Here is a 13,930-nt window from a genome sequence, read left to right as displayed (position 1 = left end):
GCGACAAAGCGACGTCGCCGTTGCGGAAACTGGTAGCCGGCAAAATTAGATTTTTCAAGGGTCGTCACGTCACTTGAACAAATGAAATTGCCGGAATCCCGCACTGCCGCCGCCCGGCGAAACATAACTTTTGCCGGTGGCGACGGCGTCGTCACCCATCGTGTCGCCATCGATGGCACTATAGGCACAGCCTTAATTTTTTTCTCTCCCTTACTGTGCCTCTCTCTCCCCCTCACTGTGCCTCTCTCCCCATCACTGTGCCTCTCTCTCCCCATCACTGTGCCTCTCTCTCCCCATCACTGTGCCTCTCTCTCCCCATCACTGTGTCTCTCTCTTCCCATCACTGTGCCTCTCCCGCTCCCCTCACTGTGCCTCTCCCCCGTCCCCTCGCTGTGCCACTCCCATGTCCCTCTCCTCCCTCACCTCACTGTGCCTCTTTTTCCCCCTCCCCTCACTGCGCACCTCTTCCCCCTCCCCCCACTGCGCCTCTCTCCCCCTCCCCTCACTGCCTCTATACCCCCTTCCCCCACTCCCCTCACTGTGCCTCTCCCCCCTCCCCTTGCTGCGCCTCTCTCCCCCCTCCCCTCACTGTGCCTCTATCCCCCCCCTTCACTGTGCCTCTCTCCTCCCTCCCCTCACTGTGCCTCTCTCCTCCCTCCCCTCACTGTGTCTCTCACCCCCCCCCTCACTGTGCCTCTCCCTGTCCCCTCACTGTGCCTCTCTCCTCCCTCCCCTCACTGTGCCTCTCCTCCTTCCCTCACTGTGCCTCTCTCCTCCTTCCCTCAATGTGCCTCTCTAACCCCCTCCCCTCACTGTGCCTCTCTCCTCCCTTCCCTCACTGAGCCTCTCTCTCCTCCATCCCTCACTGTGCCTCTCCGCCCTCCCCTCACTGTGCCTCTCCCCCCTTTCCTCACTCTTCCCTCCTTTCACTGTGTCTCTCTCCCCCTCACTGTGCTCGCTCCCCTCAATATGCCTCGCTCCCCTCTCCCTGTGCCTCTCCCCTCCCCGTGCCTCTCCCCCTCCCCTCACTGTGCCTCTTTCCCCTCCCCTCACTGTGCCTCTCTCCCCCTCCTCATTGTGCATTCCTCCACCCTCCCCTCACTGTGCCTCTCTCTCCCCATTCCCTCACTGTGCCTCTCCCCCCTTTCCTCACTCTCCCCCTCCCCTCACTGTGCCTCTCTCCCTCCCCTCACTGTGCCTCTCTCCCCTCCCCTACCCTCACTGTGCCTCTCTCCCATTCCCCTCACTGTGTCTCTCCCCCCTACCCTCACTGTGCTTCTCTCCCTTCTCCTCACTGTGCCTCTCCCACCTCCCTCACTGTGCCTCTCTCCGCCCCTCCCCTCACTGTGCCTCTCACCCCCCTCACTGTGCCTCTCTCACCCCCTCCCCTCACTGTGCCTCTCTCCCCTCCTCCCCTCACTGTGCCTCTGTCCCCCCCTCCCCTCACTGTGCATCGCTCCCCCCTCCCTCACTGTGCCTCTCTCCCCCACTCCCCTCACTGTGCCTCTCTCCCCCACTCCCCTCACTGTGCCTCTCTCCCCCCTCCCCTCACTGTGCCTCTCTCCCCCTCCCCTCACTGTGCCTCTCCCCCTCCCCTCACTGTGCCTCTCTCCCCTCCTGCCCCTCACTGTGCCTCTCTCCCCCACTCCCCTCACTGTGCCTCTCTCCCCCACTCCCCTCACTGTGCCTCTCTCCCCCACTCCCCTCACTGTGCCTCTCTCCCCCACTTCCCTCACTGTGCCCCTCTCCCCTCACTTTGCCTCTCTCCCCCCCCTCACTGTGCCTCTCTCCCCCTCCCCTCACTGTGCCTCTCTCCCCCACTCCCTCACTGTGCCTCTCTCCCCTCCCCTCACTGTGCCTCTCTCCCCCACTCCCCTCACTGTGCCTCTCTCCCCTCCCCTCACTGTGCCTCTCTCCTCCACTCCCCTCACTGTGCCTCTCTCCCCCCTCCCCTCACTGTGCCTCTCTCCCCCCTCCCCTCACTGTGCCTCTCTCACCTCACTGTGCCTCTCCCCCTCCCCTTCCCCTCACTGTGCCTCTCTCCCTTCCCCTCACTGTGCCTCTCCCCCTCCCCTCACTGTGCCTCTCCCCCCTCCTCTCACTGTGCCTCTCCCCCCTCCCCTCACTGTGCTTCTCTCCCCTCACTGTGCCTCTCCCCCCTCACTGTGCTTCTCTCCCTTCTCCTCACTGTGCCTCTCTCCCCTCTCCCCTCACTGTGCCTCTCTCCGGCCCTCCCCTCACTGTGCCTCTCTCCCCCCCTCACTGTGCCTCTCTCCCCCCCCTCACTGTGCCTCTCTCCCCTCCTCCCCTCACTGTGCCTCTATCCCCTCCTCCCCTCACTGTGCCTCTCTCCCCCTTCCCTACATACAGTTGCTTGCTTGCTGGATAGCGCAGTTGTGGGGATAATAATGCCGCGGCCGTGGGTTTGATCCCCACACCGGCCATTCTGCAGCTTTCTTTGCATTTGTTCTGTGTTTTATAAAAGGTTATGAGGATGTAAAAGTTTAAATTGATAAACATACCATGAATCGCTCCCTAGGGTCGTCTCAATCAGCGCTGCTCCCTTCCCCCGTTACCACACGAGAACGCTGGGAAATTAAGGGATCTATCTCAGTATAGTGAAATATTAGGAACATTTTGTATAGAGCAGAATAATTAGCACAATTTTTCAAATATTTAATCTACATTCTTAGGCCGCGCATATAGTACTGGCGACGTCGCCCGAAAACAGAAGCATTGCCGCCGCGTGCGCTTATAGTGCGCGCTACGGCGACAAAGCGACGTCGCCGGTTCGGAAACTGGTAGCCGGCAAAATTAGATTTTTCAAGGGCCGTCACGTCACTTGAACAAATCAAATTGCCGGAATCCCGCACTGCCGCCGCCCGGCGAAACATAACTTTTGCCGGTGGCGACGGCGTCGTCACCCGTCGTGTCGCCATCGACGGCACTATAGGCACAGCCTTAATTTTTTTCTCTCCCTTACTGTGCCTCTCTCTCCCCCTCACTGTGCCTCTCTCCCCATCACTGTGCCTCTCTCTCCCCCATCACTGTGCCTCTCCCCATCACTGTGCCTCTCTCTCCCCATCACTGTGTCTCTCTCTTCCCATCACTGTGCCTCTCCCGCTCCCCTCACTGTGCCTCTCCCCCCTCCCCTCACTGTGCCTCTCCCCCCTGCCCTCACTGTGCCTCTCCCCCGTCCCCTCGCTGTGCCTCTCCCATGTCCCTCTCCTCACTGTGCCTCTTTTTCCCCCTCCCCTCACTGCGCACCTCTTCCCCTCCCCCCACTGCGCCTCTCTCCCCCTCCTCCCACTGCGCCTCTCTCCCCCTCCCCTCACTGCCTCTATACCCCTTCCCCCAGTCCCCTCACTGTGCCTCTCCCCCCCTCCCCTCGCTGCGCCTCTCTCCCCCCTCCCCTCACTGTGCCTCTATCCCCCCCTCACTGTGCCTCTCTCCTCCCTCCCCCTCACTGTGCCTCTCACCCCCTCCCCTCACTGTGCCTCTCCCTGTCCCCTCACTGTGCCTCTCTCCCCTCTCCCCTCACTGTGCCTCTCTCCCCCACTCCCCTCACTGTGCCTCTCTCCCCTCCCCTCACTGTGCCTCTCTCCCCCACTCCCCTCACTGTGCCTTTCTCCCCCCTCCCCTCACTGTGCCTCTCTCCCTCTCCCCTCACTGTGTCTCTCTCCCCTCTCCCCTCACTGTGCCTCTCCCCCCCCTCACTGTGCCTCTCTCCCCCCTCCCCTCACTGTGCCTCTCTCCCCTCACTGTGCCTCTCCCCCTCCCCTTCCCCTCACTGTGCCTCTCTCCCTTCCCCTCACTGTGCCTCTCCCCCTCCCCTCACTGTGCCTCTCCCCCCTCCCCTCACTGTGCCTCTCCCCCCTCCCCTCACTGTGCTTCTCTCCCCTCACTGTGCCTCTCCCCCCTCACTGTGCTTCTCTCCCTTCTCCTCACTGTGCCTCTCTCCCCTCTCCCCCTCTCCCCTCACTGTGCCTCTCTCCGGCCCTCCCCTCACTGTGCCTCTCTCCCCCCTCACTGTGCCTCTCTCCCCCCCCTCACTGTGTCTCTCTCCCCCCCTCCCCTCACTGTGCCTCTATCCCCTCCTCCCCTCACTGTGCCTCTCTCCCCCTTCCCTACATACAGTTGCTTGCTTGCTGGATAGCGCAGTTGTGGGGATAATAATGCCGCGGCCGTGGGTTTGATCCCCACACCGGCCATTCTGCAGCTTTCTTTGCATTTGTTCTGTGTTTTATAAAAGGTTATAAGGATGTAAAAGTTTAAATTGATAAACATACCATGAATCGCTCCCTAGGGTCGTCTCAATCAGCGCTGCTCCCTTCCCCTGTTACCACACGAGAACGCTGGGAAATTAAGGGATCTATCTCAGTATAGTGAAATATTAGGAACATTTTGTATAGAGCAGAATAATTAGCACAATTTTTCAAATATTTAATCTACATTCTTAGGCCGCGCATATAGTACTGGCGACGTCGCCCGAAAACAGAAGCATTGCCGCCGTGTGCGCTTATAGTGCGCGCTACGGCGACAAAGCGACGTCGCCGGTTCGGAAACTGGTAGCCGGCAAAATTAGATTTTTCAAGGGCCGTCACGTCACTTGAACAAATCAAATTGCCGGAATCCCGCACTGCCGCCGCCCGGCGAAACATAACTTTTGCCGGTGGCGACGGCGTCGTCACCCGTCGTGTCGCCATCGACGGCACTATAGGCACAGCCTTAATTTTTTTCTCTCCCTTACTGTGCCTCTCTCTCCCCCTCACTGTGCCTCTCTCCCCATCACTGTGCCTCTCTCTCCCCATCACTGTGCCTCTCTCTCCACATCACTGTGCCTCTCTCTCCCCATCACTGTGCCTAACTCTCCCCATCACTGTGCCTCTACCGCTCCCCTCACTGTGCCTCTCCCCCGTCCCTCGCTGTGCCTCTCCCATGTCCCTCTCCTCACTGTGCCTCTTTTTCCCCCTCCCCTCACTGCGCACCTCTTCCCCTCCCCCCACTGCGCCTCTCTCCCCTCCTCCCACTGCGCCTCTCTCCCCCTCCCCTCACTGCCTCTATACCCCTTCCCCCAGTCCCCTCACTGTGCCTCTCCCCCCTCCCCTCGCTGCGCCTCTCTCCCCCCTCCCCTCACTGTGCCTCTATCCCCCCCTCACTGTGCCTCTCTCCTCCCTCCCCTCACTGTGCCTCTCACCCCCTCCCCTCACTGTGCCTCTCCCTGTCCCCTCACTGTGCCTCTCTCCCCTCTCCCCTCACTGTGCCTCTCTCCCCCACTCCCCTCACTGTGCCTCTCTCCCCTCCCCTCACTGTGCCTCTCTCCCCCACTCCCCTCACTGTGCCTTTCTCCCCCCTCCCCTCACTGTGCCTCTCTCCCCCTCCCCTCACTGTGTCTCTCACCCCTCTCCCCTCACTGTGCCTCTCCCCCCCCCTCACTGTGCCTCTCCCCCCTCCCCTCACTGTGCCTCTCTCCCTTACTGTGCCTCTCCCCCTCCCCTTCCCCTCACTGTGCCTCTCTCCCTTCCCCTCACTGTGCCTCTCCCCCTCCCCTCACTGTGCCTCTCCCCCCTCCCCTCACTGTGCCTCTCCCCCCTCCCCTCACTGTGCTTCTCTCCCCTCACTGTGCCTCTCCCCCCTCACTGTGCTTCTCTCCCTTCTCCTCACTGTGCCTCTCTCCCCTCTCCCTCACTGTGCCTCTCTCCGGCCCTCCCCTCACTGTGCCTCTCTCCCCCCCTCACTGTGCCTCTCTCCCCCCCCCTCACTGTGCCTCTCTCCCCCCCTCCCCTCACTGTGCCTCTATCCCCTCCTCCCCTCACTGTGCCTCTCTCCCCCTTCCCTACATACAGTTGCTTGCTTGCTGGATAGCGCAGTTGTGGGGATAACAATGCCGCGGCCGTGGGTTTGATCCCCACACCGGCCATTCTGCAGCTTTCTTTGCATTTGTTCTGTGTTTTATAAAAGGTTATGAGGATGTAAAAGTTTAAAATTGATAAACATACCATGAATCGCTCCCTAGGGTCGTCTCAATCAGCGCTGCTCCCTTCCCCCGTTACCACACGAGAACGCTGGGAAATTAAGGGATCTATCTCAGTATAGTGAAATATTAGGAACATTTTGTATAGAGCAGAATAATTAGCACAATTTTTCAAATATTTAATCTACATTCTTAGGCCGCGCATATAGTACTGGCGACGTCGCCCCGAAAACAGAAGCATTGCCGCCGCGTGCGCTTATAGTGCGCGCTACGGCGACAAAGCGACGTCGCCGGTTCGGAAACTGGTAGCCGGCAAAATTAGATTTTTCAAGGGCTGTCACGTCACTTGAACAAATCAAATTGCCGGAATCCCGCACTGCCGCCGCCCGGCGAAACATAACTTTTGCCGGTGGCGACGGCGTCGTCACCCGTCGTGTCGCCATCGACGGCACTATAGGCACAGCCTTAATTTTTTTCTCTCCCTTACTGTGCCTCTCTCTCCCCCTCACTGTGCCTCTCTCCCCATCACTGTGCCTCTCTCTCCCCCATCACTGTGCCTCTCTCTCCCCATCACTGTGCCTCTCTCTCCCCATCACTGTGCCTCTCTCTCCCCATCACTGTGCCTAACTCTCCCCATCACTGTGCCTCTACCGCTCCCCTCATTGTGCCTCTCCCCCCTGCCCTCACTGTGCCTCTCCCCCGTCCCCTCGCTGTGCCTCTCCCATGTCCCTCTCCTCCCTCCCCTCACTGTGCCTCTTTTTCTCCTCCCCTCACTGCGCACCACTTCCCCTCCCCCCACTGCGCCTCTCACCCCCTCCTCCCACAGCACCTCTCTCCCCCTCCCCTCACTGCCTCTATACCCACTTCCCCCAGTCCCCTCACTGTGCCTCTCCCCCCTCCCCTCGCCTCTCTCCCCCCTCCCCTCACTGTGCCTCTATCCCCCCCTCACTGTGCCTCTATCCCCCCCCTCACTGTGCCTCTCTCCTCCCTTCCCTCACTGTGCCTCTCTCCTCCCTCCCCTCACTGTGCCTCTCTCCTCCCTCCCCTCACTGTGCCTCTCACCCCCCTCCCTCACTGTGCCTCTCCCTGTCCCCTCACTGTGCCTCTCCCTGTCCCCTCACTGTGCTTCCCCCCCTCACTGTGCCTCTCTCCTCCCTCCCCTCACTGTGCCTCTCCTCCTTCCCTCACTTTGCCTCTCTCCTCCTTTCCTCAATGTGCCTCTCTCCCCCCCTCCCCTCACTGTGCCTCTCTCCTCCCTTCCCTCACTGAGCCTCTCTCCTCCATCCTCACTGTGCCTCTCTCCCCCTCCCCTCACTGTGCCTCTCCCCCCTTTCCTCACTCTTCCCTCCTTTCACTGTGCTTCTCCCCCCCTCACTGTGCCTCTCTCCTCCCTCCCCTCACTGTGCCTCTCCTCCTTCCCTCACTGTGCCTCTCTCTCCTCCTTCCCTCAATGTGCCTCTCTCCCCCCCTCCCCTCATTGTGCCTCACTACTCCCTTCCCTCACTGTGCCTCTCTCCCCCTCCCCTCACTGTGCCTCTCCCCCCTTTCCTCACTCTCCCCTCCTTTCACTGTGCCTCTCTCCCCCTCACTGTGCCTCTCTCCCCTCTCCCCTCACTGTGACTCGCTCCCCTCAATATGCCTCGCTCCCCTCTCGCTGTGCCTCTCCCTTCCCCGTGGCTCTCCCCCTCCCCTCACTGTGCCCCTCTGCCCCCCTCACTGTGCCTCTCTCCCCCCTCCCCTCACTGTGCCTCTCACCCCCGCCCCTCACTGTGCCTCTATCCCCCCTCACTGTGCCTCTATCCCCCCCTCACTGTGCCTCTATCCCCCCCTCACTGTGCCTCTCTCCTCCCTTGCCTCACTGTGCCTCTCTCCTCCCTCCCCTCACTGTGCCTCTCACCCCCCTCCCCTCACTGTGCCTCTCCCTGTCCCCTCACTGTGCCTCTCTCCTCCCTCCCATCACTGTGCCTCTCCTCCTTCCCTCACTGTGCCTCTCTCTCCTCCTTCCCTCAATGTGCCTCTCTCCCCCCCTCCCCTCACTGTGCCTCTCTCCTCCCTTCCCTCACTGAGCCTCTCTCTCCTCCATCCCTCACTGTGCCTCTCTCCCCCTCCCCTCACTGTGCCTCTCTCCCCTCACTGTGCCTCTCTCCCCTCACTGTGCCTCTCTCCCCCTCCCCTCACTGTGCTTCTCTCCCTTCTCCTCACTGTGCCTCTCTCCCCTCCCCTCACTGTGCCTCTCTCCCCCCCCCTCACTGTGCCTCTCTCCCCCCCCCCTCACTGTGCCTCTCTCCCACCCTCCCCTCACTGTGCCTCTCTCCCCCCCTCCCCTCACTGTGCCTCTCTCCCCCCCTCCCCTCACTGTGCCTCTCTCCCCCCTCCCCTTACTGTGCCTCTATCCCCTCCTCCCTCACTGTGCCTCTATCCCCTCCTCCCCTCACTGTGCCTCTCTCCCCCTTCCCTACATACAGTTGCTTGCTTGCTGGATAGCACAGTTGTGGGGATAATAATGCCGCGGCCGTGGGTTTGATCCCCACACCGGCCATTCTGCAGCTTTCTTTGCATTTGTTCTGTGTTTTATAAAAGGTTATGAGGATGTAAAAGTTTAAATTGATAAACATACCATGAATCGCTCCCTAGGGTCGTCTCAATCAGCGCTGCTCCCTTCCCCCGTTACCACACGAGAACGCTGGGAAATTAAGGGATCTATCTCAGTATAGTGAAATATTAGGAACATTTTGTATGGAGCAGAATAATTAGCACAATTTTTCAATATTTAATAAACTGACTGGGAGGGAGGGAGGGAGAGAGGTGACTGGGAGGGAGAGGTGACTGAGAGGGAGGGAGGGACAGGTGACTGGGAGGGAGGGAGAGAGGTGACTGGGATGGAGGGAGGGAGGGAGAGAGGTGACTGGGAGGGAAGGAGAGAGGTGACTGGGAGGGAGAGAGGTGACTGGGAAGGAGAGATAGAAGTGACTGGGAGGGAGGGAGAGATAGAGGTGACTGGGAGGGAGGGAGGTGACTGGGAGGGAGAGAGGTGACTGGGAGGGAGAGAGGTGACTGGGAGGGAGGGAGGTGACTGGGAGGGAGAGAGGTGACTGGGAGGGAGAGAGGTGACTGGGAGGGAGGGAGTAGAGGTAGGGAGAGAGGGAGAGAGGTAGGGAGAGAGGTGACTGGGAGGGAGGAAGAGATAGAGGTGACTGGGAGGGAGGGAGGTGAAAGGGAGGGAGGCAGGTAGGGAGGTGACAGGGAGGGGGGAGGTGACAGGGAGGGAGGGAGAGAGGTGACAGGGGGGGAGGGAGAGAGGGAGAGAGGCGACAGGGAGGGAGAGATAGAAGTGACTGGGAGGGAAGGAGAGATAGACGTGACAGGGAGGGAGGGAGAGATAGAGGTGACAGGGAGGGAGGGAGAGAGGTGACTGGGAGGGAGGGAGAGAGGTGACTGGGAGGGAGGGAGAGAGGTGACTGGGAGGGAGGGAGAGATAGAGGTAACTGGGAGGGAGAGATAGAGGTGACTGGGAGGGAGGGAGGGAGAGATAGAGGTGACTGGGAGGGAGAGATAGAGGTGACTGGGAGGGAGGGAGAGATAGAGGTGACAGGGAGGGAGGTGAAAGGGGGGAGGCAGGTAGGGAGGTGACAGGGAGGGGGGAGGGAGGGAGCTTACGGAGGGAGGGGGTGCGAGAGGTGACAGGGAGGGAGGGAGAGAGGTGACAGGGAGGGAGATGACAGGGAGGGAGGTGACAGGGAGGGAGGGAGAGGTGACAGGGAGGGAGAGAGAGAGAGAGGGAGGCGACAGGGAGAGAGGTGACAGGGAGGGAGGGAGAGGTGACAGGGAGGGAGAGGGGTGAAAGGGAGAGAGGTGACAGAGAGAGAGGGAGGGAGGTGACAGGGAGGGAGGTGACAGGGAGGGAGGGAGAAGTGACAGGGAGGTGGAGAGAGAGGGAGAGGTGACAGGTATGGAGAGGACGACAGGGAGGGGGAGAGAGAGAGACACACACACACACCCAGACAGAGACACACCCAGACAGAGACACACACCCAGAAAATTATATAAATAATTTATTGACATTAATTAAAATTAAATAAAAAATGAAGACATTAATTGGACATTCCTCATTGTCATTCCTGACCTTGGGGCTTGTTTATATAATATAAAAATGTGCTAAATAAATAGCAGGGGAAAGCAGAAATATGGTTGTGCATTATTATAAATATATATGTTGCTACTTACACTTACAGTACTTATTGTACAGACTGTGTCACACGTGCAGCGGCAGCTTTGCCTCTGAGCAGCTCCAGACTGTCTGACACACCTTCTCCTGTGCTCCTCGTGGCAGTCACTGTCACAGGTCAGTGATATCACTGCCATCCCATGGATCACTGCGGCCCCTCCCACCCGGCATCTGTCCAATCCCCTGCCGTCTTGCTGAGCTGCTCCTATCCTCCTCAAATGGCCACCAATCTCCTGCACCGTTACTCCCTGGTAGTGTAGTGTGGTGTGCTCTGCTCATACTCTGCCCCCCGGCTCTCGGCATTCTCACCCAATCCCGTGCATTTTAGCATTCTACTATGAAGGAGTATGCCGGGGCGGGGCTTTGTAGAATTCCGGCCGGCACGCAGGGGATTGGTTGAAGGATGTCTAAAGCCCAACCCCCCCGCATTCTATTCTACAAGTGAAAAAACTCACCAGCTGAGTCCCGCACCCTCCTCGCGCAGCTCCGCCGCCGCAGACTAGCGCACCGCCGCCCGCTCCACATCACATCTAAGTACCGGGACAAAGGCCAAAACCCGGGACATTTCCGGGACAGGCAGGCTACCGGGACAGTAATATACTAGCTTGTATACCCAGCGTTGCCCGGGCGTGGAAGGGCAGGGGGTATGGAGTGGAAGGGCGGGGGGGGCGGGGGGGGGGGGCAGGGGGCAAAGGGAAGGGGGAGGGAAGACAGGGGGCAAAGGGCATTGGGAGGGAGGGCAGGGGGCAAAGGGCATTGGGAGGGAGGGCAGGGGGCAAAGGGCATTGGGAGGGAGGGCATGGGCAGGGGGCAAAGGGCATTGGGAGGGAGGGCAGTGGGCAAAGGTCATTGGGAGGGAGGGCAGGGGGCAAAGGGCATTGGGAGGGAGGGCAGGGGGCAAAGGGAAGGGGGAGGGAGGGCAGGGGGGGGCAAAGGGCAGGGTGAGTCAGGGACGCGTTAAATAACCCATTCCCCTGCGTGTACTCACCTCCTCCTCCACCTCCCGCTCCTCCGCGGCGAGGCTGAGACGCTCCGGTGAGGAGGTGCTGCGCCTCCCGCGGGGAGAGGTGGAGAGAGCCGGAGGAGAGGCGGAGACAGCCGGAGGTGCGCCCACGGGGACGGGTAGCGGCCTGTGTGAGGGGAGAGCCGCGTGCTCTTTGTGTGGGGGGGGGGGGAGAGCGCCGGGTGAGGGGAGAGCCGCGTGCTCTGTGTCTGGGGGGGGGGGGGGGAGAGCGCCGGGTGAGGGGAGAGCCGCGTGCTCTGTGGGGGGGGGGGGGTGAGGGAGAGCGCCGGGTGAGGGGAGAGCCGCGTGCTCTGTGTGTGGGGGGGGGGGGGTGAGGGAGATCGCCGGGTGAGGGGAGAGCCGCGTGCTCTGTGTCTGGGGGGGGGGGGGGAGAGCGCCGGGTGAGGGGAGAGCCGCGTGCTCTGTGGGGGGGGGGGGGGTGAGGGAGAGCGCCGGGTGAGGGGAGAGCCGCGTGCTCTGTGTGTGGGGGGGGGGGGTGAGGGAGATCGCCGGGTGAGGGGAGAGCCGCGTGCTCTGTGTGTGGGGGGGGGGGGGGAGAGCACTGGGTGAGGGGAGAGCCGCGTGCTCTGTGTGTGGGGGGGGGTGAGGGAGAGCGCCGGGTGAGGGGAGAGCCGCGTGCTCTGTGTGTGTGGTGGGGGGGGTGAGGGAGAGCGCCGGGTGAGGGGAAAGCCGCGTGCTCTGTGTTTGTGTGTGGGGGGGGGGGGTGAGGGAGAGCGCCGGGTGAGGGGAGAGCCGCGTGTCTGTGTGTGTGTGGGGGGGGGGGGGGAGAGTGCCTGGTGAGGGGAGAGCCACGTGCTCTGTGTGGGGGGGTGAGGGAGAGCGCCGGGTGAGGGTAGAGCCGCGTGCTCTGTGTGTGTGGGGGGGTGAGGGAGAGCGCCGGGTGAGGGGAGAGCCGCGTGCTCTGTGTGTGTGGGGGGGTGAGGGAGAGCGCCGTGTGAGGGGAGAGCCGCGTGCTCTGTGTGTGGTTGGGGGGAGAGTGCCTGGTGAAGGGAGAGCCACGTGCTCTGTGTGGGGTGGGGTGAGGGAGAGCGCCGGGTGAGGGTAGAGCCGCGTGCTCTGTGTGTGTGGGGGGGTGAGTGAGAGCGCCGGGTGAGGGGAGAGCCGCATGCTCTGTGTGTGGGGGGGGGAGAGCGCCGGGTGAGGGGAGAGCCGCGTGCTCTGTGTGTGGGGGGGAGGGGTGAGGGAGAGCGCCGGGTGAGGGGAGAGCCACGTGCTCTGTGTGGGGGGGGGGGTGAGGGAGAGCACCGGGTGAGGGGAGAGCCGCGTGCTCTGTGTGTGGGGGGGGGGAGAGTCATGTGCTCTGTGTGTGGGGGGGGGGGGGTGAGGGAGAGCGCCGGGTGAGGGGAGAGCTGCGTGCTCTGTGTGGGGGGGGGGGGGGTGAGGGAGAGCGCCGGGTGAGGGGAGAGCCGCATGCTCTGTGTGTGTGTGGGGGGGGGGGGGTGAGGGAGAGCGCCGGGTGAGGAGAGAGCCGCGTGCTCTGTGTGTGTGGGGGGGGAGAGCGCCGTGTGAGGGGAGAGCCGCATGCTCTGTGTGTGTTGGGGGGGGGGGAGAGCGCCGGGTGAGGGGAGAGCCGCGTGCTCTGTGTGTGGGGGGGGTGGTGAGGGAGAGCGCCGGGTGAGGGGAGAGCCGCGTGCTCTGTGTGTGGGGGGGGGAGAGCGTCAGGTGAGGGGAGAGCCGCGTGCTCTGTGTGTGGGGGGTGGGGGGGTGAGGGAGAGCGCCGGGTGAGGGGAGAGCCGCGTGCTCTGTGTGTGTGGGGGGGGGGTGAGGGAGAGCGCCGGGTGAGGGGAGAGCCGCGTGCTCTGTGTGTGTGTGTGGGGGGGGGGGTGAGGGAGAGCGCCGGGTGAGGGGAGAGCCGCGTGCTCTGTGTGTGTGTGTGTGGGGGGGGGTGAGGGAGAGCGCCGGGTGAGGGGAGAGCCGCGTGCTCTGTGTGTGTGGGGGGGGGGTGAGGGAAAGCGCCGGGTGAGGGGAGAGCCGCGTGCTCTGTGTGTGGGGGGGGGGAGAGCGCTGGGTGAGGGGAGTGCCGCGTGCTCTGTGTGTGGGGGGTGGGGGGGTGAGGGAGAGCGCCGGGTGAGGGGAGAGCCGCGTGCTCTGTGTGTGGGGGGGGGTGAGGGAGAGCGCCGGGTGAGGGGAGAGCCGCGTGCTCTGTGTGTGTGTGGGGGGGGGGGGGGGTGAGGGAGAGCGCCGGGTGAGGGGAGAGCCGCGTGCTCTGTGTTTGTGTGTGGGGTGGGGGGTGAGGGAGAGCGCCGGGTGAGGGGAGAGCCGCGTGTCTGTGTGTGTGTGGGGGGGGGGGGGAGAGTGCCTGGTGAGGGGAGAGCCACGTGCTCTCTGTGGGGGGGGGTGAGGGAGAGCGCCGGGTGAGGGTAGAGCCGCGTGCTCTGTGTGTGTGGGGGGGTGAGGGAGAGCGCCGGGTGAGGGGAGAGCCGCGTGCTCTGTGTGTGTGGGGGGGTGAGGGAGAGCGCCGTGTGAGGGGAGAGCCGCGTGCTCTGTGTGTGGGGGGGGGGAGAGTGCCTGGTGAAGGGAGAGCCACGTGCTCTGTGTGGGGGGGGGTGAGGGAGAGCGCCGGGTGAGGGTAGAGCCGCGTGCTCTGTGTGTGTGGGGGGGGAGAGCGCCGGGTGAGGGGAGAGCCGCATGCTCTGTGTGTGTTGGGGGGGGGGGAGAGCGCCGGGTGAGGGGAGAGCCGCGTGCTCTGTGTGTGGGGGGGGGTGAG

General features: G+C 62.6%; 1 long non-coding RNA gene across 1 annotated transcript; it reads right to left on the bottom strand.

The window, feature by feature from the left end:
• Positions 1-5,999: 5,999 nt before the first annotated feature.
• LOC142486379 (uncharacterized) lies at positions 6,000-10,644 on the bottom strand. The gene is made up of 3 exons (XR_012798944.1): positions 10,199-10,644; positions 8,592-8,657; positions 6,000-6,065 (listed from the first exon to the last, which is right to left on the bottom strand). It is a non-coding gene; the product is annotated as an uncharacterized LOC142486379 (long non-coding RNA).
• Between the last annotated feature and the right edge of the window lie 3,286 nt (positions 10,645-13,930).

Source organism: Ascaphus truei, unplaced genomic scaffold (assembly GCF_040206685.1).
Source record: "Ascaphus truei isolate aAscTru1 unplaced genomic scaffold, aAscTru1.hap1 HAP1_SCAFFOLD_830, whole genome shotgun sequence".
Taxonomy (NCBI): domain Eukaryota; kingdom Metazoa; phylum Chordata; class Amphibia; order Anura; family Ascaphidae; genus Ascaphus; species Ascaphus truei.
This window is presented reverse-complemented; position numbering and strand designations above follow the sequence as displayed.